Raw genomic sequence first — 22,686 nt, 5'->3', positions numbered from 1 at the left:
AATTCTCATGCACCTCATCAGAATTCAAAAGAAACAACTTAGAAAACACTTAAGACAGTTAAAGAAAAAAATATCCCCTGCCATCTAACTCATAGGTAATTACCTAAGAAAAAGACAACAAACGTCCAATTAAATGTAAGAACTGGAATTGGGCTTCTGGTAAAGATGGCAGATAGGTAAGAGCAAATTACAGAGGCTCACTCAGATAGACAACTCAGATGCCAAATAACACAGCATGGGGAGTCCCGGACAGAGGGAGATGGATCCTCTCGACCTAGGAAGAAACTAAAGTGAAAAGAACCAGTCAAAATGCAGACCCGGAGCTATTATTGAGGCAGCTAAAATTCTGAGCTCTCATGCCCAAATCCCTGCCACTTCGACTCACTAGAACTGCAGTTGCACTGAAGTGCAGTTGCACTGAAGTTGGAGGTCAGAGAGCCCAAACTGAGAATGGAGTCAGCAAGGGACCTGCATCGACCTGTGGTGAGTGCCTGGAATAAAACCCTTCCACAGGAAAGGGACACCACCAATAGGTCAACATTTTGGAATCCGGCAGGACTGGCAAGAACAAGGAACAGCAGTGACTTCAGTCAGTTGTTACCTTCCCAGAGGAGATTGGTGGGGTATGCTTGGCTTGGGTCAAGCCCCTGAGACCCAGTAAGTTGTCCCAAACCAATTCCCTATGCAGTGCACACTAATGGAGTGAAGGCATCAGCAGGTGGACTGACCCAGAGGGGAGGAGCCAGCATAGGCCATCCCTGTTTGTACCTCAATAGTGGGCAAGATTACCTAGCCAGCATGCTTCAGAAGAACCTTAACCAACAAGGAAAGGGACTGGGACCTCCTCTATACACCTATATGGAAGAAACAAAACAATATGAGAATAGGAAGCAACAAGAAAAAGTCCCCAGCCCGCAATCCTGAGAACATTGATCCAGAAGAGGTAAATACAAAAAAGATTGAGGACAGCAAACATGCAGTATCAGACACAGCATCAGTGGACATAAAGAGATATCTTTGGGACCTCAAAGACAAGTTCAAAAATGAAATATTTACCCAAGTAAAGCAAGATATAAGTAGATTAATAAAAGAAATGCTAAGCATCTCTCAAGAAGACACAGATGGAAGAATGGAGGAGCACAAAAAAAGGAGAGAAATGTTTGATGAAGAATATAAAGAAAACATAGACTACATGAAGCAGGGTCAAACAGATTACCAGGAAATAAAAAACACCATTGAAAGCCGGCAAAACTACTTGAAAGAAACTAAGGATAAATTATCCAAACTGGAGGACAGGTTTGCAATATGGGATCATGAAAGGAAAAATTTCTTAAAAATTACAAAGGCTAGAAGACGACAAGAGGATCTATAACTTAAAAAGCCGTCAGAGAAAAGAAACAGATCACCTGTAAGGGAAAACCCATCAAAATCACGGCAGACATCTTGACACAGACCATCAAATGAAGAAGAGCTTGGAGCAAAGTATTCCAAGCCCTGAAAACAAATAACCTCCAGCCCAGATTGATATACCCTGAAAAACTGTCTCTAGAAATTAATGGAGACACAAGATGCTTCCAAGACAAAGAGGAACTAGGGGAATTTGCGACCACCATTCCAACTCTATAGAGAAAACTGAAGGACATTCTAGAGAGAAAAGTACCAGGATTTCAGGAACAGTGGCAGAGAGGCTTCAATGAATGAAGCAGAAAGTGGAACGAAGAAGAAAAGCAGACAAATAATGGCAGAAAAAGAGCACAGCAGAAATGAGGCAGAGATGGTTGGCTATAATCTCTAAAATAGATGTCCTTGATACACTAAAAAGAGAGAGAGAGAGAGAGAGAGAGAGAGAGAGAGAGAGAGAGAGAGAGAGAAACATAGGCAGGGTAGACCAGAAAATAGGGTCCACCGAGATGCTCTTTATAGGAAATATAATTAACCTGAAAAAGGATTTATGGACCGAAAATCAAACATAAGAAGACAATGCTCTATGTGACAGGGAACCAGAGAGTAATAGGGGCAACTAGACCAGTATTTGTGGATAGGTTGGAAAGACAGGCTTTAATAGGTAAAGGAATACAACTAGAGATCAAGTCCAGGAGGGAAAAGGCTCGGAACCACTTAGGTAAATAGCAGGTTGCCCCCTCAATCTAAAAACCAAGAGTGTTGGTGAGACCCAAAAATGCACAGTACACCCTGGGGGAGTGAAAGGGGAGGAATAGTCTTTAAAAGGCAGAAGATACTGTTAATAATGTATCAGAATTCAAAATCCATATTACTGATACTCTGCTTAGATAGATTTTACTCTGTCCCAGTTTGTCTACTAGCACTAGATTTGAGGGCACAGAAAGCTATCCCAAAAATAACAGGATATTGTAACTATCTTTAATTTCCTATTAACTTAATCTGGAGCCCTGTATAACTTATACTGTTTTATCATGACTGATCTTAGTTAAATCTGGTTTGTTTGATTGCTGTTTGATATCAACAGTTTATTCAAAACTGTTATGATTGGTATTATCAAGTCTGAGAGTATAGGCAACTACACTGAAGATGACAAGATTCCCTACGATACCCATTCTGGTTTGATTGCTACCTGTTTTTCAAGTTTTACACTACCTACAAAGTTGTGTTTTTATTAATATTGTTATGTACTGCTATATTCAATTATACTATGTCTGATGATATAGACAATTCTATTGAAGAGAACAAGAGAAAATTCAATAACCAAGGTAGAACTCATTGTACAGTGGTTTTATATGTCTTTTTCATTTCATGTGTTTATAGGAATATGTATTGTTTTGTCTTGCTTTGTTTTGTTTCTCTAATATAGAAAGGATAGAAATACATGTTAGGACTCATGCATGTATATAAACAGTTTACGAGAACTGGTCTTACAATGCATGATGAAATGAACAAACACTTTGAAGAAAAAGAGACACTACAGTACCTAGTGCTGATCCCATAGTGTCATGATGTGATTCCAGCAATACTATTATTCTTTATTCAGAGTGATTTTAGCCTGCTTTGGTTTGTTTAATCTCAACATAAATGAAGATATGGATAACTGCATGTATTTTTAAAAGTACAGGATTGATAACCATATTACTAAGTTTTTGTTGGATAGTTGAACAGAACTGGATAGTTGAGCAGTCTCGCTGTTTGAATCCCTACTTTGTATGCTTCACTTTTGCATCTTGAACAACTATTTGTAAGAGGGCAATATATAATCATCAACTAGTGATTTCTTACTGTTTATTTTTTCTTTGAAAGAATGTATTATTTCTACCCATTTTCTGTTGCTTAGTCTTTCTTTAAATAAAATTAAAAAAAAAAAAAGAATTGGAATTGGTGTAATTTATAAAGCCCAAAACTAGAAATGCTCAAATGATCATCAATAGTGAACAGGCACATAAAGTGTAGTACTGTATATCCATACCATGGAATAATTTTAGCACTAAGAAGGAATAAACTATTGATGCACTCAACAGAAATAAACCTCAAAATATTTGTGATGCATGAAAGAAGCCAAACAAAAGGGATTCAATTCCACTTATATAAAATCCTAGAACAGGCACATTAACTTATAGTGACAAAAAGCAGATCAGTGGTTGCCTGGAGATAGAGAGAGGCATAGGAGCATAAGGGTGGATTACAAAGTAGTACAAAGAAATCTGGGGGAGTGATGGATACATTCATTAACCTTATTGTGATGATAGTTTCATGGATAGACATGCATCAGAACAAATTAAACTGTACACTTTAAATGTGTAATTAGTGTCAGTTATACATTAATAAAGCTGTGTTTAGAAAGAGCAATCTGAATTTTATAATATACACTTAAAATTATCTTTACTTCACCAGCATCCTGAAACTCACTCGTGCAAAGGAACTGATGTAACAGCTTCAAATACACCTTTTCCTGTGACCTTTATACTATATAAACACACTGTTAAAGTAAATTACTGTTGGATAGAAAGTGAACAAACGTCTCCCTGGACTATATAGTAATCTCTTTTCTTGTTTCAAATAAGCCTAAATGTTTAACTAAACTACCAGTACTGATGCTTAGTAACTTATTTTTGCAAACATTCCCCTGTAGGCTGCCTTAAAGCAATTCATTAATTTGAATAAATAATTACTGCTCAGGTACTCTATGTCTGGCACTGTTGTAAGTGCTGGATTTCACAGAGAATAGCCAGTACCCAACTACATAGCTGTTCTGAGTTTTCTCTTGAAATAACTAGAAATAACAATCATGGTACTTAACACAAAGAATAACAAGGGAATTAGGCTGCAGACAAACTATAACAGTGACTCTGCTAATTCAAAGTTAGAATGACTATGTGCCTTTTACTGTAGTAAATCTTTTAAAAAATTTAAACATTCATATTCTTTTTTGTTTCTTTTTTATGGGTACCAGGGATCGAACTCACGACCGCCTGCTTGCAAGGCAGGTGCTTATGCCGCTGAGTTAAATCCCCAGCCCCCATATTCTGTAAATCACATTTATACTTGGCAGCTTATCAAGGGCATTCATTTGAAAACAGTCTACTATCTTTTCTACCTTATAGTGATACTTCTTCTTAGTTTTCTTCTCTAAAAGAATCTAATAAGCACATGTGATGGACATAAAGAAACCAATAAAAATTCCTTGTTAGACGACATTCCCTTAAAAATAGTTTCTCCTCCTCTGAAAATTTCAATCTACCTCTGAATTGTCATATTTTGTGTTCTCAAAGGAATAATTTTACTAAACAATAAGCTTTTAGTGACTTCTGACTGACATAATTATCCTCTGTCACAAGTGCTGAACAATCAGATCCAATTCATAGCCACATTAAACACTGCTAATGTTCTAAGTGTTCGGTAACCATGGCATTCCAGACCACAGGTTTTATGAGCATAGTTTATAAATATACTCATTTCCACAAAGAAATAATATCCACTGAAGCAAAGATGAAAAACCAAACCAGTCTTCAGTGATTTTTCATTTCTTTTTTCAGATTTTTAAAAATGAAAATGGAGATGGGGATTTAGCTCAGTGGCATAAGCAACTGCCTTGCAAGTGCACAGTCTTGAGTTCAATCCCTGGTACCAAAAGAAAAAGAAAAGCAAATAAAATGGTTCTGTTTTAGATATAATGGGGGGGGGCATGCTTTATCTTGCAGTGACTTTCAATAGTTAAAAGTTAAAATTATGAAACTTTACCATCTCACCTCTACTACTGACTTAAAATGGTAAAGTAATGCCTGCTATAGTTTGAGTTCCACTCAAGTTCAGTACCACTTTGTGGATCTTCATGACAATGAAGACAATGACAATGACTGTCAATCACCACCCTACCATTATATTTTACTTGGTAGGAAAACATGTTCCATCACTTAACATCTACTGGCAATGGAGCACTGTACTAAACTTCACTCCTGGCAATATGGCACTGTACTAAACTTCATATGCGCAGCTCTGTTCACTCTTAAGGTAGTATGCTACTGACCTTAAGTAACTTGTCCAAGGTCACAGAGCTATTTCCCATTACTAAGAGCACACAGGACATCTTGAACCTTTTAGTGGGGAGTTACCAAAGGCAGCCCCCAACAGAAGCCACATCTGCCTAAGACTTACCTCACCATGAGCTCCTGGTACATAATTATTTTCAATTTCGTTATTTTTTTCTAATTCGTTTTAATCTGCCTGTCTTAGCATAAAAGACAAAAGATATTATGGCAGGGCTGGGTTCATATAACCATCTATCTTCCATGAACTAGATTTCAGGTAGCCTTTGTTACCCTAATCCTACAAAGTCAAGCAATACTTCTTTGGTAAAAATGTCTTGACTATTTTAGACCTATGCAGTGACCTTACCAATAGGGCTTGTCCAATGTTTAGCATGTCTTTAAATATTTCAAACAATTCTGATTTTAAATGGCAACATGCATATCACATAATTAGTGTAAAGCTGTTACAAACAATATATAAACCAATAGTTAATCCCTTCTTTCCTCTATAAAAGGTTATGTATCTCATTAATGACAGCATGGAAAAGCAGTTGGTTCATTACAGTGCTGGGCCTTGCTAAGCTAAGCAAATGTTCTAAATGTTCTATCACTGAGTTACCTTTCAGCCTGCAACAGCAGTCTCTGAAGGGTATTTCTAAAGCCTCAGTAGAGTGCCAGCCCAGCCTTCCAGTAAAACTCTTATTTTACCTGTTCTATATACTGATATTTCATGAACATATCTGGAAAATTTACATAAGCCACACAATGGACATCTTTTTAGAATTTCCATACACGATTTTGCTATCTTTGAGACACAAAATAAAACTTAAATTCAGACTTTCCTAACATAAGAGCATATATATATATATATATATATATATATATATATATATTTCACTCAGTTACTTAAGTCTTTGAGCCTAAATTCTATACTTATAAACAGAATTACATTTCAATTGTTCTACACTTTCATATTCAGATTCTTCCCTTAATTAGTCTAAATCTATACAGAGACAAAACACTTGGTATTATCAACCACCCTCCCCTCCAGCACCCATCAATTATCTAATGCTCTTTTTGGAATTGTATCTATCAATCACTGAAAAACCTAAAACTTAACTAAATAGAAATACCATGAGGAATATATGAAAATGATCTTGTTTTATATGGTGCATTATAGTGACCCTGAGAAACCCAGAGGCTAGTAGTAAGAGAAATTCAGGCCCCTTTCATCAAGGCCCTGTGTTTAGCACCATCTATGTAAGAGCCACTTACTCCCATTCTGACATCTAGGCTGATAATTTTTCTATCTAAATAGAATTTACTACTTTTGGTGAATTTATTGGTAAAAGCAAATCTGACTACTTCTTGAATAAAATCATTTCAGAAAATAGAATAAACTATATTAGATATGTTTTAATTATTTTTTCTACAAGCCGATAAGCGTGCCTCCAAAAATCAGTAATCTTTCATTTTGGTGCTATCATTGGTTGTACAAGTGGTATAATTTGTAAGAGTCTGCGATCTTGACCTAGAAATGTTCCATTTAATTTCTCAGCTAAACTAGGCACAGGATTTAAACTTAGTATTTTGATCTCATCATTAAAATAAAAAATATACTCTCTTTCCCTGCCTTTAGAAGCTTTATTAAAATTCAGGGTACATAACATCTGAAGTCTATTTGATATTTGTTCAAATTTTATCTGAGAAAATAAGAATCTACAATTCAAATGAAAATGATTAGAGTTATTTTTAAATAATCATAGCAATGTATCAATTACAGCAATATAGCAATTTTATAACCCGAGCTGTTATAATTTGAGTTCTTGAAAATGTTCTAGTAACTTGCTAGTTTTTAAAAGACACTAGCCTATATTTGAAGCCAAATTTAATGAAAGATTATTAGTAAACAGACAAATAAAAAAATGCCTTACAATTCTACTGGCAAGGGCAAAAAAAGATTCTAGGCAATAAACAACAATATTAAAAAATACAATCAACCCTCAATACCACTGTGCATCCATGGACCAACTACAGTCATATTTTTCTTTTCTTTTCTACCACAAAAATGGTACTCAGGATTGAACTCAAGGCCTTCATACTGAGCTACACCACAAGTCTTTTTTTTTTTTTTTTTTTTCTTATTTTGGGATAGGTTCTACGTTGCTAAATTTCTCTGGTTGGGTTTGAGCTTATAATCTCCTGCCTCAGTCTTCCAGAGTTATGGGATCACAGGCATGTGATGGGTATTTAATGCATACCCAGCTCAAATTTGCTTTTATTCTGTAAATGTATAGGCATTTTTGGTCACTATTCCTTAAATGATACAGTACTACTGTATCAGCAACTACTTCCATAGTATTTACATATATGATATTAAAATAACCCTGAGATGATTTAAAGTATATAAGAGAACATGTATAAATTGTACGAGAATATTATATCATCTTATATAAGAAACTTGAGCATCTCTATATCTTGGTATGTACAGGAGATCTGGAAATAATTCCTCAAAGATACTGAGAAATAACTAAATATGTAATTTATATGATATTGTGTCATCTGGTGGGGTGGTAAGACAAAAGGGTTTAGCCTTCAAGGGCAATATAACTGTGCTTACGTCTTAAATTTTAAAAGACACACCAACCACTACTCCCAAGTGGGAACATAATGTTACTATTTTATATATAAAAGCAATTATATTTTTCTAAAATTTAAATAAAAACCGTGGTATATTCAAGCTACCAATACTTTGGTTTTCCTGAATATGGAGGAAAGATAGACGTGGAAGCATACTCACCTCAAAATTAAGGGGTAAAGACCAAAGTCAAATTCCATTTCTAGACTAGTGTTCCAACAGTTATTAAGAGATAGAATCAGAATCAGATTTCAAGATGCCAAGATTTGAAATCTGCAATTCATTTTATTTTATATAAAAGATGGAACTAGATTAACATCTGCTATTCAGAATATAAAATTATTAAATATAAAATCCTAATGTAAACTGAATTCTTACTTTTAAGGCGGACTTCCAGTCCTTTCCATTCACAAATAAGACTTGATTTATTAAGTTCCCTGCTTTGTATCTCCAGAGTTGATCAAAGCACATATTCTTAGTACAATCTGTATTGTTCCAAGTGTTTTACAAACATCTCTCTTGATAGTTTACAGGAGTGATCTGAAATCATATCCAAGGTTTCATTTTGAGTCAGTTATTCTTAAAAGGAAATAGTTTCTCTGTCTTTATCACCTTTATTTCCTTCTCTATCATAAGTCTAATTCTAATGTGTCTCAAAAATAAAAGGAAAAATCCACTGGCTGGGTTAATATAAGATAATTACTAGTATTAAATAGTAGGCAAGACAAAAAATAAAAATATAGGGGAAAAAAGAGAAAGACATAATGTTATTACTTGGACATGAAAATTATGTCTATATAATATGTGAGCTCTTATAAATGTCCTTTAGCCAGTAACCGTAACTCTCAAACACTGTAAACCATCTAGCCCTCTAACGATAATTCCTAGATCTGTATTTTGTATCCTCTTCTGAGAACCAGATGTTCCATAGTCAGCTGCATACATCATTCATAGACTCATACTCAATACCTATCATGTATTCAGTATAATATTATAGGCTCTGGAGGGTCAAAGAAAAGAAAATAGTCCCTATCTTTGAGAGGATTCTAATAGTAAAGAAGTCAATCAAATAATCATAAAAATACATAGCATTATATCCCTGACTAAAAGTGGTCTAAAACTGACCTCTGTTGATTTCCTACATTCTGGCCTACTCATCCCCAAATCTTATTCTTAGATAGAGATGGTGCCATTATGAGCTACCAAAGCTGCAAACCTGCAAGGCATTATTGATCTCTAACAACTTCTGTGGACCTTAATAATCACCTAATCTGGCTCAAATTTCCAGAGTGGATACGCACAGATGGCTCTACTAGACATCTCTTCCCCACTTCTGAGAACTCTTGGTAATGGCAGTAAACAAGGTCAGGAGTGTTTCTAGGACTTTAAAAACTATAGCTGGGAAAAGCTCTTTCCTTTCTCTTGTTGGAGAGTGTGAAGATAGGCCCCGACCTGTGGTCACAAGTGCCATTTCTAATTCTCAAAGTCTGAACTCATCCCAGTTTCTTCAGTACATTTGTTCTTTTGCAATTTTCTCCAGGAATCTTCTGACTAGCCCTCCTTTTAACTTAATAGTCTGTGTGATTTCTGTTAACTTGAAGGGGTGTGTGCTGACTAGTACATCTCCTAAAGATTTCCAACCTGTCATCTCCATTTCTACCACTAGTACCCTAGTATAAGAACTCATGAGCTCTTAATCTGGACCAGTGTCACAGTCCAACAATCTCCTGTCTCTAGCCCTCAAAGAAACTGTTGTAACACAAAGTGATCACATCACATCCATTCCCCAATGGACTCAATAGCTCTCATTAATTGAGGACAAAATTTAAATTCTTTAATATGATATGCCCAACTCTATAATCAATCTTCCTCTCCAGCCAAATACCTGTTACTCCTTGCCTCACATTTTATGCTCTGATTACAAGGAACTACTTGGGTTTGGGCTCAAGAAACATACGAAACATATGACACTGAACTGACGAGGAGGCAGGACATTTTCTTTGCTGAAAACTTAGAAAATCTTAAAAAATTAAAGAATGGCTTTCTTTGGGCTCTCTTCTAAGCATCAAAGTCAGCACAGCTATGTCTACCTTTTACTACATCAATAATCCTAAATATGGCTGCTATAAATATCTGTTGCCAGTGTTCATGACACATACACAGCAGTAAGTAACCAAAAGAAAGATTCGCAGACTATAACTAAAAGCTCTGATTACCCTCTTTGTAAAATGAGCACCAGCATCAACTCTCCTAGGAAACATTCTCACTCAGAAGAAAAAACCCCTCCTTCTTTTTGTGCAACTCCACTACCCTCCACTGAAGCTTCTGGCCTTGCAAATGAGCTCTTCTACAAATGGAATGGGGATCTAGAAATGGAGGGAAGATGAAGGGAGGAGAAAGCAAGGGAATTAAAAAGAATTAAGGTGTGTATGTAGCAACTCCCCATGATGAATGTAATATTTATGTACAGCAAACATGAAAACATGGAAAATGTTAAGGCCGTATTCCACACACTCCTGGATCCTCAAGCCCACCCAAGTGTTCAGTACACTCTAAATAGATATTTATAAATGTTCAATGGAATGATGCATCTTTCCGAGCTAGGCAAAACACTGAAAGACATTTTTATCACTTTTTTAAAAAGTGCAATAGGTGTTAGATCAGGACACTTGGTCTTTGCACATTTAATCAGATGAAAATATTTGAAAACACAAATATTTTAGAATCTCTAACCCACTGTGTAATTAACAACAGACCACTTAATTCTGTACATATTTTTTGAATGGGAGATACTGATAAATAAAATGACATTTTTATCTTACAGGAGATTTAAAACAGAAAACTATACAAGTAATCAAATAAACTGGTAAATTTGGCTTGATAAAAATTAAAAACTATTTACTTCAGAGATTATCAAGAAAAAGAAAATGAAATCCACACATTAAAGAAAAAGTTTATAATTCAAATATCTGAGAGTTTATGTATCCAGAATATATAAGGAACTATTATAACTCAACAATAAAAGTCCAACTTTTAAATAGATAAACAGTTTGAATAGGTGATTGTGTAAAGAAGATATACAGTACACAAGCACATGAACATGTTCAATATCGTTAGTCCTCAGGGAAACGCAATTCAAACCCACAATGAAATACCACTTCACACCCATTAGAATGGCTATACGAGGGAAAAAAATAAAAGTTTTGGCGAAAATATGAAATCCTCAAATACTGCTGATGAGACTATAAAGTCACTTTAGAAAAGTCTGACCCTTTCTTAAAATAATTAAACAGAGCTAACATATGACCCATAAATTCCATTTCTAGGTACATATCCAAAAAAAAAAAAAAATGAAAGCATATCTGCTCAAATATTTATACACAGGATCACAAGTATTAATTTAATGCTAAGAGTACTTGCTTAGCATGCACAATGTTCTCAGTTCAATCAATCTCTAGCACTGGAACATTCACTCATACACATACAAAAACAGAAAACAAACCTTGTACACAAATGCTCACCGAAACATGATTTATAACAGCCAAAAAAATAAAAACCCACTCAAATGTTCATCAGCTGACAGATAAAATGTGGTGTATCTCTATAATACTATTCAGCAATAAAAAATAATGAAGTTTTGAGGTTTGCTAAAACACAGACAAATCTCAAAAACATGTCACGTGAAAGAAGCTACCCACAAAAGGTCACATACTGAATGACTGCATTTATACAACACATACAGAGTAAGTAAGGCCACAAAGGCAGAAGGTAGATTAGTAGCTGCCAGGAATAAGAAAATAAAGATTGCAGAATGACTGCTAAGGGGTAAGTGATTTCTTCTGGGGGGTGATAAAGATGTTTTAAAATTAGTGTTCTGGGCCAGAGAGCTCACCGCATAAGCACCTGCCTGGCAAGTGCGAGATCATGAGTTCAATCCCCAATACCAAAAAAAAAAAAAAGAATTAGTAAATTGGTGCCCAACTCTGTGAATATACTAAAAACCAGTGAATTGTACACTTTTAAGAGGTGAATTTTATGGTAACTGAATTACATATCAATAAGCTATTTTTTTTTAAACAATTGCACAAAGTCATATAGCAACACCTCTATGTGGAGGCCTGATTGAACTCCTCTGTCGATGACAGAATAATCTGCCATAAAAACACAGAAACTAGTTGCAGCCACCCCAGGGCGAGAACCACCAGTGTCTCCCAAGATGGGCACCATGTTGGAACTTAGGGCTCTGAGAATCAAACTTAGGGGCTGAGAATCAAACACACCCCCGCCCATTAGCAAATGGAAGCCAGAGATCTGAACATCTCTTGGGAGGTTGACCATATGCAATATAGCAAATATGGGGAATTTCCTTCTACCATCTCTTTGAAGGAAATATTTTTATCACTGTTTTGCTTTGTTCTGATTCATGGTATTGCTCTATTCAATATTCTGTTTTGGGAAGTTCTATAATGTTCTGTATTTTGTTTGATTTTGCTATACTTGACTGAAAGAACAACTACTGTGAAGATAATGAGCTATACTATTTCCCGGTAACTTGCTGCGAAGTTCTGTACCAATTCCACTACACTGTCTCAACTGGCTTTGTTCCGTCTTGTTCTGTTGTGTTTTGCTACCTTCAAAATAATTTAAAAAAAATTAAAAACCACAGAACTCAAATGAGGAAACAAATTATTTTCCTACCAATAAATCCTTATAGGGAACAACAATAAACCCAAAGTTGAAGCTTACAAAAGAAAGCAAAGAACGAGAGCATGCAATTTGCAATTAGCTGGCAGGTATAGAATAGAATAACCAAAGACTGTTCACTTCCCTTTGATTACACAGATTTAAGTAAATCAAAGTCCTTTTTTACTCATGAGAAAATCTGCCAGCTTCTTTATTACCAGAGCAAAGAAAAACAAGCTTTCTCTATAACGAAATTAACATCCTGCAGAGGGTCTGTTTGTATTTGGCAGTGATGAACCTTTGATCTCAAAGTGCCACTGAACTAAACACGCTTATGTTGTACTGGACACCGTAAGCCAGACAGCCTGGCAAACTGCTAGGCTTTATTAATTGATTTTGAAGAATAGTAGAAATAAAGAAGATGGTGAGAATGATGGTGGTGCTGATAAAATAACTTTAGCATTATGATCAACATTTCAATTATCTACAATGGAAAAAACTCTTCAACAACTTTTTAACATTCTACCAACATCCTTCTCTGTCTATGAAAGCATGGCCTTGAAGCCAGAGATATGTATTCAAGTCCCAGTTTTGTTTTTTTAATGTGCTAGCTACATGCTCAAGGACAAATCTGTATTAGTTGTTGGAAGAACAAAATGAGGAAATGAATGTAAAGAGCATAGTACAATGCTCAATGTACATCTCCCCATAAAAACCCTTATTCCTCATAGCTCTTTACAGTAAGTACTGGTCTTGGTGCTTACACTAGAGTATAGGTATTTGACATAAGCCATCCTTCTACCTCAAGGGACATCTAACAGGCAAACAAACCTATAAAGATTTTGTATTAAATAATCTCACATCCTTCCCCCAGATTTGAAGGTAAGAAGCCCTTCAATAAAGTTTCCTTCTAATGTATTAAACAGGGGCATGATACAAAGTATTCATTCTTCTAGGAGGCATTCAAAAGTACTAAACTGAGAACCACACACGGAAAGAAACACTCACTATTAGGGGGAAATGCATATTTTGTAGTGCAATCATTGGTAACCTTTCCAGAAAGATTGATGCAATCTGATTATAATTCCCAAGTGTCAGTAATCAGTTCTTAAGGTAAAAGAAAAAGGAAGTGGGATGGTTTCAAGCACAGAAAAGGTGTGGGAGGATATCCTTTCCCACTGACAGTAATTAATGTTTGAGTGATGGCTGCTAGAACATTCTGACTGAAAAACTTTGTTACATTAGAATAGACTGAATATATTTAAAACAAAACTTACCAGGATTAACATATACAAACACTTTAACCTTCACCTTGATCTACATGTCCTCTTTGAACAAACTAAAGAATGGAAATTTTGATTACAAATCTGTGACGGGGAAATAATAGCTTTCAGCCATATTCCTGTGTTAAATGCCTACTGAAAGATAGTACCTACACTCTACAGTCATAGTCAGACTCTCTTTGCCTAGTTCCAGACAAATTTCCTTCACAACACACTAAATAAAGCTTCCAGGGAAATGCAAGAAAATTTCAGGGAGGAGAAAGCATTTAGAGCTTAGAGATATTCCTAAGGAATTTCACTGAGCATCAAGTTCCTCATGGAACTTGTGGCCCAGAGCTTCTATTGTTCTTCCCTTCCTCTTTCCAACACTCCATGCTTAAGAGTTTGAGTTATTAATATCCCCAGAAGAGACCATTCAGTTACAGATTCTACAGAAGTAAGTCCTGAGTGTTGGTTTTGCTTTAGAACTGGTATCTATACTGTTGTGTCAAAGCACTTAAAAGTTTCTTTCCGTGTACTGCAATTTCAAACTTTCACTCCAACTGTAAAGAAGTTGCATCTAAATACTCTACAGCCACAAATTCTGTAAATGAAGATAGAACTTTTCTGTGTCCAACTTTCCAAACAAATAACCACTTACTCTGGCTATGAACTTTTTAAGTTTTATGCCTAAAATAGGAAGAAGGTATTACAAATGTACAAAATCCAACCCAATAAATGTGTAACAAAGACTTGGAATTTATTTAAACCTAGCATACAAGTATTAAATATAGGAGATATAAATGATAAAGCCTTTAATTTTCATTAAGACTTCTGTTTTAAATACTAGTAGTAATTCCTCATTTTCCAGTATTTTTAGAATCAGGGGTTTAAAGCACATAATTTCAGAAATTGATTCATCAGTAAAATGAAAGGTATTGTATAAGCAAATTTTATTACTATCTCAGAAAACAGAATTAAGAATCTAGAACAGTGATGGCAAACCTATGGCATGTGAGCGGGAACAGGCACACACCCTCTATCAGCATGTGAGCCAAGTCACCCTAGTCAAGATTTGCCAAATTATCAGCATGTATACAACAGCAAAGATCACATTAACTGTGCAAAAGCACAGAAATTCCAACTTTTACCTTGCAGTAAAAAGCTGTTTGTATAAGATGTTAATGCATGAATTTTTTTTTCCTAAACTAAAACTTCACTATTCAGGTTTAATTACAGTGTTGGTACTTTGTAATAAACCAGCGGCTTTTGGATTGCAGTTTGGCCATTCAGGCCATTTCTCTAGGAAGTTCCCCATCATTGACCTAGAATGTTGAAGTTTCAGAAAAGAAAAAATACAATTAAATCATTATCATAGGAAAAGTCCAAGGAAATCTCATTAATTTAGGCCTCCTGGTGAAGAATCAGTATTTTAAGTTGGCTTTAAATAAAGGACTGTTTACTAAGAAAGTATTGCTATGTAGCTCAGTGGTAGATGCTTGCCTGTAAGTGTGAGTTCCTGGGTTCAATCCCAGCACCAAAAACAAAAGTCACATCTAGTATACACGCATTCTTTAGACTTCCATATTCCAATTGAAACAACCTACATGAAATAAGAGACTGAAACACTGCTCAAATCTTTCAATTATTCCATTTCTCTGTTTACCATGGCTATGAAAAATTGTTTTAGGAGTCAGAAAAGGTTCACAACAGGAACCAGGACAAAGATTTACCTACTGTACTTAATGGCTGGCAATCTCATTCATTCATTCATTGTAGTACTGGAGACTGAACTGTGGGCTTCATGGCTGCTAGACCTACTTCTAAGCTTCACATCAAGTCTTTTTATTTTGAGACAGGGCCTTACTACATTGCCAAGGGTGGCCCCAAATTTGCAATCTTTCTGCTTCAGTCTCCAGAGTATCTGAGATTACAGGTATGTGCCACCATGTCTACCTTTCTATTTTTAACAATGCTAACATATACTGTATAATTAAAATATAGTTCACTCTGTTATGATTTAAAGTATTGAGAAGAATATGTAAAAACTTTTCATGTCTATACTATGAAACATAAATAAAAGCCTTACATATGATCTATGTCCTACTTAGTTCTGGACATTCACTTTGCCCTTAACAACAAAAAACATAAAAAGTAAATTTAAAACATTGTAATTTATGTGATTATTAAAATGCAGTAAATGAGACATAGTCCAAATCAAAATTCCAAACAAAATTTTGCAAAATATTATGGTAGTAAGCATCATCACAATTACACATGTCTAGATCTGGGTGCATATAAAAATCACATGCAAGTTTTCTTCTCCAAGTTAAAATTTAAGGCACTTCTCTTTAATAACTTAATTTTAACTTTCTAATGACAATACTTATCAACTATTCAATTCTTTAAAAATGATATGGGTGGGGCTAGGGATTTAGTTCAGCAACATAAGCACCTGCCTTGCAAGCATGCAGTCATGAGTTCAATTCCTGGTACCAATTTAAAAAAAAAAAAAAGATGTGGGCATCTGTCATGTATATGCCAGGTGTTCAGTTGCTGGATGGAAACTAGTGAATAAAATGGCAGTTGAACCACACAGTCCCTGCCACAGAGTATTCAGTCAACAATGTTAATTTGGGGAGAAAAGAAAGGCAAGCAGTATCATAAGAAAATACATTTTATATACAGGAAAAAGGTGAATTTTAATTGGCTTTAAGTCAAAGAACAAACAGTAAGTCAATGACAAAGTAGATGTCTGCTTCACATGAAATCTTGTTTGTGTAACTCTTATTTCAAATAAAATCTAAAGCAAACATAAAATTAAAGATCACCTTCATATCAGAAAGTCATAAAATCTTTTGGACAGAAGAGATTCAACATAAAATACGCACATATTTACATATGAATGCGTATTCACATAGTTCATACAATTTGGTAACATCACATATTACCCACACATGGAAACCATACTCTGTATGCTATTTAGTAGATGGTATAAATGCTTAAAAGCTGTTAAATTTCTTTTTAAAGTTAAGTGAATAAAACACAAAAGTATTGTTCTTTACAGAGGAAAACTGTGTACTCAAAACCATTTTAGCTAGTTCAAATAATTTTTAAACATTTGTAATGCATCAAGACAAAGGACCTAAAAACAAATAAATCAATATATTTTAATGTTTTTATTCCATTTAAAGTCCAAGGGTCTTATTTATACATGAGAACCACAGATACATTCTCAATAAGCAAATTCTTCATGTTAGTAAGAATATCACATGAAAGTTTTAATGCAAAACCTGCTATCTTAAAATGACACTATTTTTTTTTCACTACTAGGTTGACAGATTTTAAAAATTAACAAAATCCAGTGTGGGCAATGAGATGGAAAAGACACTGCTCCTATACTTTGGGGGTAATTTTTACAGCTAAAATAGAGAGGCTGTCATTTATCATAATTTAAAATGTGTGACCACTGACCCAGCAGTTCTACCTCTCAGAAGATAAATGACTGAGTACACAATGATCAACACACCGTTATCCACAAGGAAGAAAAACAATAAACAACCTAAATAGTCATCTAAGGAATGGTTAAAATACAGTGCCTCTAAACAATGGAATATTACATAGCCAATAAAACTGTCCTGTAACATTCTTTACCAATTCGCATCACAGATGTGCAAAACATATATTAAAAAGATCATACAGTTTTACATAAAGACCACCATTCATTTGAAAGCTTGAATATAAATACCTTTATATTTACTGACAAATTCTCAAAATATGAATGGTAGCCATTTCTTGGTAGCAGGAGTTGAATACTTCTGTCATTATGTTTTTTACTGATGGGCATTTTTCTCATTATAATAAAAAACAACATATATTTACTTAAGGAAAAGTACTACTACTATCTTACTACAACAATAGCTTTAAATCTTTTCAACTCCTATGGATTTGTTTCTACCTGCTGAATCTCCTTGTCAGTACATGCTCTAAAACATTAAGTTTAATTCAAAGATTAGGTTCCAAAGAACAGGAAAAGTCAAATGACCTTAGCAAACAGCCCACATTTCTGGCATCATCTATCTTATGAACTTGAATACTCCTAGAACAATCTCCTTTTTACACCTTTAGAAAGCACACTATAATTGAAAATGAAAAAGAATTGAATTACAAAAAAACTTACCTCAGTAAAAATATTTAATTGTCTCGTCTTACATTCTCTGTCTTAGCACCGTTATCATGAACCTAGAAGAAAAAAAGTAGAAATTACTTTTTCACTGGACACCTACTACATGCCAGTAAGGATGGCGAAAGACAGCCTTCCGGAGAACATGAAAGTATGAGATAAATCAGAAAGAGCAAAACAGAAATTGCCAAAGCAGAATGCTGGGAAGTAGGAAGTCAAAAATGTAATTAAAACCTTTCATAAACTGTCCAGGGACCTTACTCACTAAACAAGCTTAGAGTAATGCAGCAGGTTTGAGAGCAAGGTATGGAACTCAAGAGTACCTCCACTTGAATTCTAGGACTACCGCTTGCCACTGGTCTCACGTTGCCCAGTCACCTCATCTCCAAAGGCCTGTCTCCTATATGCATAATAATAATATCAATTAAGGATTGCCGATGATTACATGAGACAATCCACATAAATGACTCTATAACCATTCATGGAACATAATAAATGTTGTTTCTCTCATTACAGCCTCTAAACAATAAAAAAAAAGTCTGCCTCTTTCCATATCCAACCACTATTTATTATGCTTATTATTTCTAATATTGAAAAGGGGCACATACATTTCTTCCAGGGCTAAATAGAGATGAATGTAATGGATAAGACACATAAGGTGAAAAAAGATCAAAGTCAATTCTTCATTTGTTTAGCAAACTTCTGAATTTGTATTCTCTGTCAGGTATTTTGCTGGGTACAGGGTATTCTTTACTGGGCAGGAAAGTCTTTTCTCCTCACAGTCGTTAGTCTATTAAGGCCTATGGGGCAACACAAAATACTTGCTACAACAGATATGGTACTAGTTTTTATTAGGCTGGGGACAGTAGTTATCTAACCTAGCAGAATTAGGATGCAGAATATTCTAAGTGAAATAGATGGTGCCACAGACAAACTCAGCCCCTCTGAGGCATGCTAAATAATACTGTTAAGATGCATCCAAGAAAGAAGTAGTAAACCAGAAAGGAGACACCTTGTGTGTCAGGCTGAGTTTGTCCTCTGTACTCAAATACATTGATTATCCTGCTCAAAGAGCTTAGTTTTAACTTTAATTATATGTTTTTAATATTTTTCTTCAATGCATTTTTCCCTCCCTTAATAGTGAGAGGAGATGGAGAAGGAAAAAGGGAAGAACCACCTAAGCACACGGTGACAGAAGAGACATCAAGTGGTTTCACATATTTTTTCTTTAATCCTCCCAACTTTTTTTTTTTTTTTTGTGCTATGGACAAGGAGGCACTTAAAACTGCTAAGCTAAGCTCCTGGACCCCTTCCAACTTCTTAAAAAGACAGTGTTATTCTTTTTACAGATTAGGAAACTGAGGCTTGGAGAACAGATTTTAAATATACACATTTAATATAATCTTAATATTTGGGGGGGTCCCACCAATACTGGACAAAATAGTTCTAAAATTCATATGGAAAAAATAAGCAAGAATTGTCAAGCAAATGAAGAACTAGTTTAAAAAGACATTAAAACATTTTATAAAACCCATAATGTAACACTGGAATATGACTATAACAGCTAGTGAAACAAAAAATGAAGCCGAGAGATGTACCTTAATACATCCAGAAGTTCACAACACATACAATGTACGTCTACTCAAAGGTGTGCTCAGGTGTGGTGGAGCACACCTGTAATCCCAGCACTAGAGAGGTTGAAGCAGGACTGCTGCAAGTTCAAGGCTAATCTGGGTTCCACATTGAGTTCAAGACCAGTCAGAACTACACAGTGAGACCTTGTTTAAAAAAAAGAAGGGCTCTAAAACACATGTGCAAAAATAACCACTAACCAGGGGGAAAAAGTTAAATTTAAGCATCATTCTAAACACCTTCTAAACAGAATAAATTCTAAACAGATCAAATATATAAGTGCAAAACTGAAGCCATAAAAGTACTAAAAGAAAACAGCTATGTACATATATCAATGCCTCACAGTGAATGTAATCGTTGTGTACTGCAAGTATGTACTAATAAAAAAAAACAAAACCCTAGATAACTACATACAAGTGAAGGAAAAAATTTTAAGTGAAATAAACCAGATATAAAAAGGAAAGAGATGGGTCAGAAATATCTCTCAACAGTACAAATCTGTGCCTGGCAAGCACTAGGTCCTGAGTTTGAGTGTTAGTACCAAAAAAAAGAGAAATGGGCATATACCAAAAATTATACAGGTCTTTCAGTGACTCAAAATCCAGCACCTTAAAAGATTAATACAATATGTAAATTTAAAGAAAAAAATTAAGCCTTCTGTATACCAAAATACATGAAAACAAATGAAAAGTGACAAACTGGGAAAAATTGCAATTTACATCACAAAAGACTAATCTCTCCAACTTACTAATTTCTAGAAGTCGACAAGAAAAAAATAATCCAAAAGAAGAATGCATAAACTGCACAGTTAATAGAAAAGAAATACAACTAGTTTTTCACATAAGAAAAGATGTTCAGCCTCATCCACAATGAAAGCCATATACTCACATCTGCGATTATCACAAATTTAAAAGGCCGGTACATAGAGCTTGTTGAAAAGGCTTGGGAGACATAGGCACTCTCATACATGAGAGTCAGTTCTCTCTATCTTTAATGTCCAATCAATCACCACTTGTAAGTAATTTTTTTAAAAACTCTGTACAAAATTTTTTCCTTGTCATTATTCCCTAAAGCATACAATATGACTATTTACACAGTGTTTACATTGTGGAATATGTAAGTTTTAGTGATGACCACAGTAAAAGTGCTTTTGGAGTATCTAACATCAGAGAAGTTTCCTTTTAATGTGTGTTAGATTTTAACTGGGTTATTGGTAGTTCACTCTTTTTTCTGTAGATACTCTTTTAATATTTAAAAATTCTTTTTATTTAAATAAAATGTTTATGATTTAAAAGCTAAAATTATACAAGTTATATTTTTGGGAAACCTGATTTCCAACTGTCTTGGGTCCAATCATTCTTATTAGGTGTCCAGTTTCTTTGTGTAGGTACAAACAAATACCATTTTATCATTTTACATAATACTCTTTTTACATAAAATGTAGTGTACTATGTAACATACTCTGACCCTTTGTTTTTTTTAAAGTTTTATGCTCTTGAGCTCATTTAAATGAAGCCACCATACTGACTTTCAATTATATATGTAGGTAGATTACATTATTTATGAATTTCACTTCAGGGTAGCAAAGTTGGCTTTAATATAAGTTTGCCATGAAGGAGAGGGGCCTTGATTCGAAGATTGACAACCACTGTTTCAAAAGTGCAATCATGTGCTTCAACAAGATTCAAAACTTTTTTTTTAAGTTTCATTTGCCTAAGGCAAGTACTGGACTCCCAGAATCCACTTCATTCGGCCTGACACCCCACCCCTTGCGCACACCAGTCGCTCTAAGGCCACCTCCGCTTCTACACAAGGCCAAACCGTGGTTGTTGAACGTTCAGGGGCCGAAGACCTTCCGGGAGACGGACAAAAGCCGTGGGAAGACCCTCTCCCAGGAAACTCGCAAACCATCTTGCATCCAGTTTTAGGGGATCCCTGACACCCACTGTGCAGCAACCCACAAACCGGAACCACAGGAAAAGCACTGCGCTCAGGGTTGGGAGAAGGATGGGAGGCGAGGAAGGGGCGCGCCCACCGCGTCCCCAAGGGTGACTCGGGACAGGGCGTCCCACCTCTTGGTGCAGCCCAATGTGAGGCGTGCGAGCGAGGCGCCGGACACGCAGCGGAGGCTCCCAACGCAAGGCTGCTGCGGCCAGCAGCGCTACCTCCGCAGCCGTGGAAACGAAGACGGCCGCGGAGGTCGCCCCCCAGGGCAGGGACCCGCGGCGAGCGGGACTGGCCCAGGCGGCCCCGCGACCCCGGCCGCCCCGCCCCGCCGCGCGCGGGTCCCGGGACAGCGCGGACCAGGCGGCACCCGCGGGGCGGGCTAAAGCGGTCCGTGAAGACTTGGAGGTGCCCGCTCGCCCGCCCCGCTCCCCAGGCCCTAGTCTCGGCCTCCACTGCTCTCACCCTCTTCAGCCCCCAACAGCCGCGCCGCCAACACCGCCGCCGCCCGCTGCTCACCTCCCGGCCGCCGCCGCCGCAGCCGCCGCGAGATCTCGCGAGACTTCGCTCCGCTCTGCGCTCCCCCGCTACCCACCCCCCCACCCCCGTAGAGCGCGAGGACCCCGATCCGAAATCATCTAGGCGCGCCCCGCAGACACCTCCCGCCTCGCCCCTGGGTCAGGCCTGCTGGTTTTTGCGACTTGCCTCCCCTATCCCATCCCTGCCTCAGTTATCAATTCCATACAACCCCCATGACCGTGAAGGGTTAAAACCCAGGTGCAAGGAGACCGCCTCCCTCTCACCTGGTTAGCCGGCCGCGCATGCGCATGCTCAGGACGCTAGACCCTC

At 36.3% G+C, this 22,686-nt stretch overlaps 1 protein-coding gene across 4 annotated transcripts in view; it reads right to left on the bottom strand.

The window, feature by feature from the left end:
* Mrtfb (myocardin related transcription factor B) overlaps positions 1-22,424 on the bottom strand; it is a 215,363-nt gene extending 192,939 nt beyond the window's left edge. For 2 of the 4 annotated variants that reach the window (XM_063226566.1, XM_063226569.1), the window contains exons 1-2: positions 22,303-22,393; positions 18,259-18,320 (exon numbers count right to left, since the gene is read on the bottom strand). The gene's annotated coding sequence lies outside the window, so the exon portion shown is untranslated. Of the gene's footprint in view, positions 1-18,258; positions 18,321-21,965; positions 22,103-22,302 lie in introns of those variants that run through there. The other 2 variants (XM_063226567.1, XM_063226568.1) reach the window with 2 other exon arrangements.
* Positions 22,425-22,686: the final 262 nt, after the last annotated feature.

The sequence above is a fragment of the Cavia porcellus genome, unplaced genomic scaffold (genome assembly GCF_034190915.1).
Source record: "Cavia porcellus strain 051 isolate PalLab524CR breed Dunkin Hartley unplaced genomic scaffold, mCavPor4.1 scaffold_16, whole genome shotgun sequence".
Taxonomy (NCBI): domain Eukaryota; kingdom Metazoa; phylum Chordata; class Mammalia; order Rodentia; family Caviidae; genus Cavia; species Cavia porcellus.
This window is presented reverse-complemented; position numbering and strand designations above follow the sequence as displayed.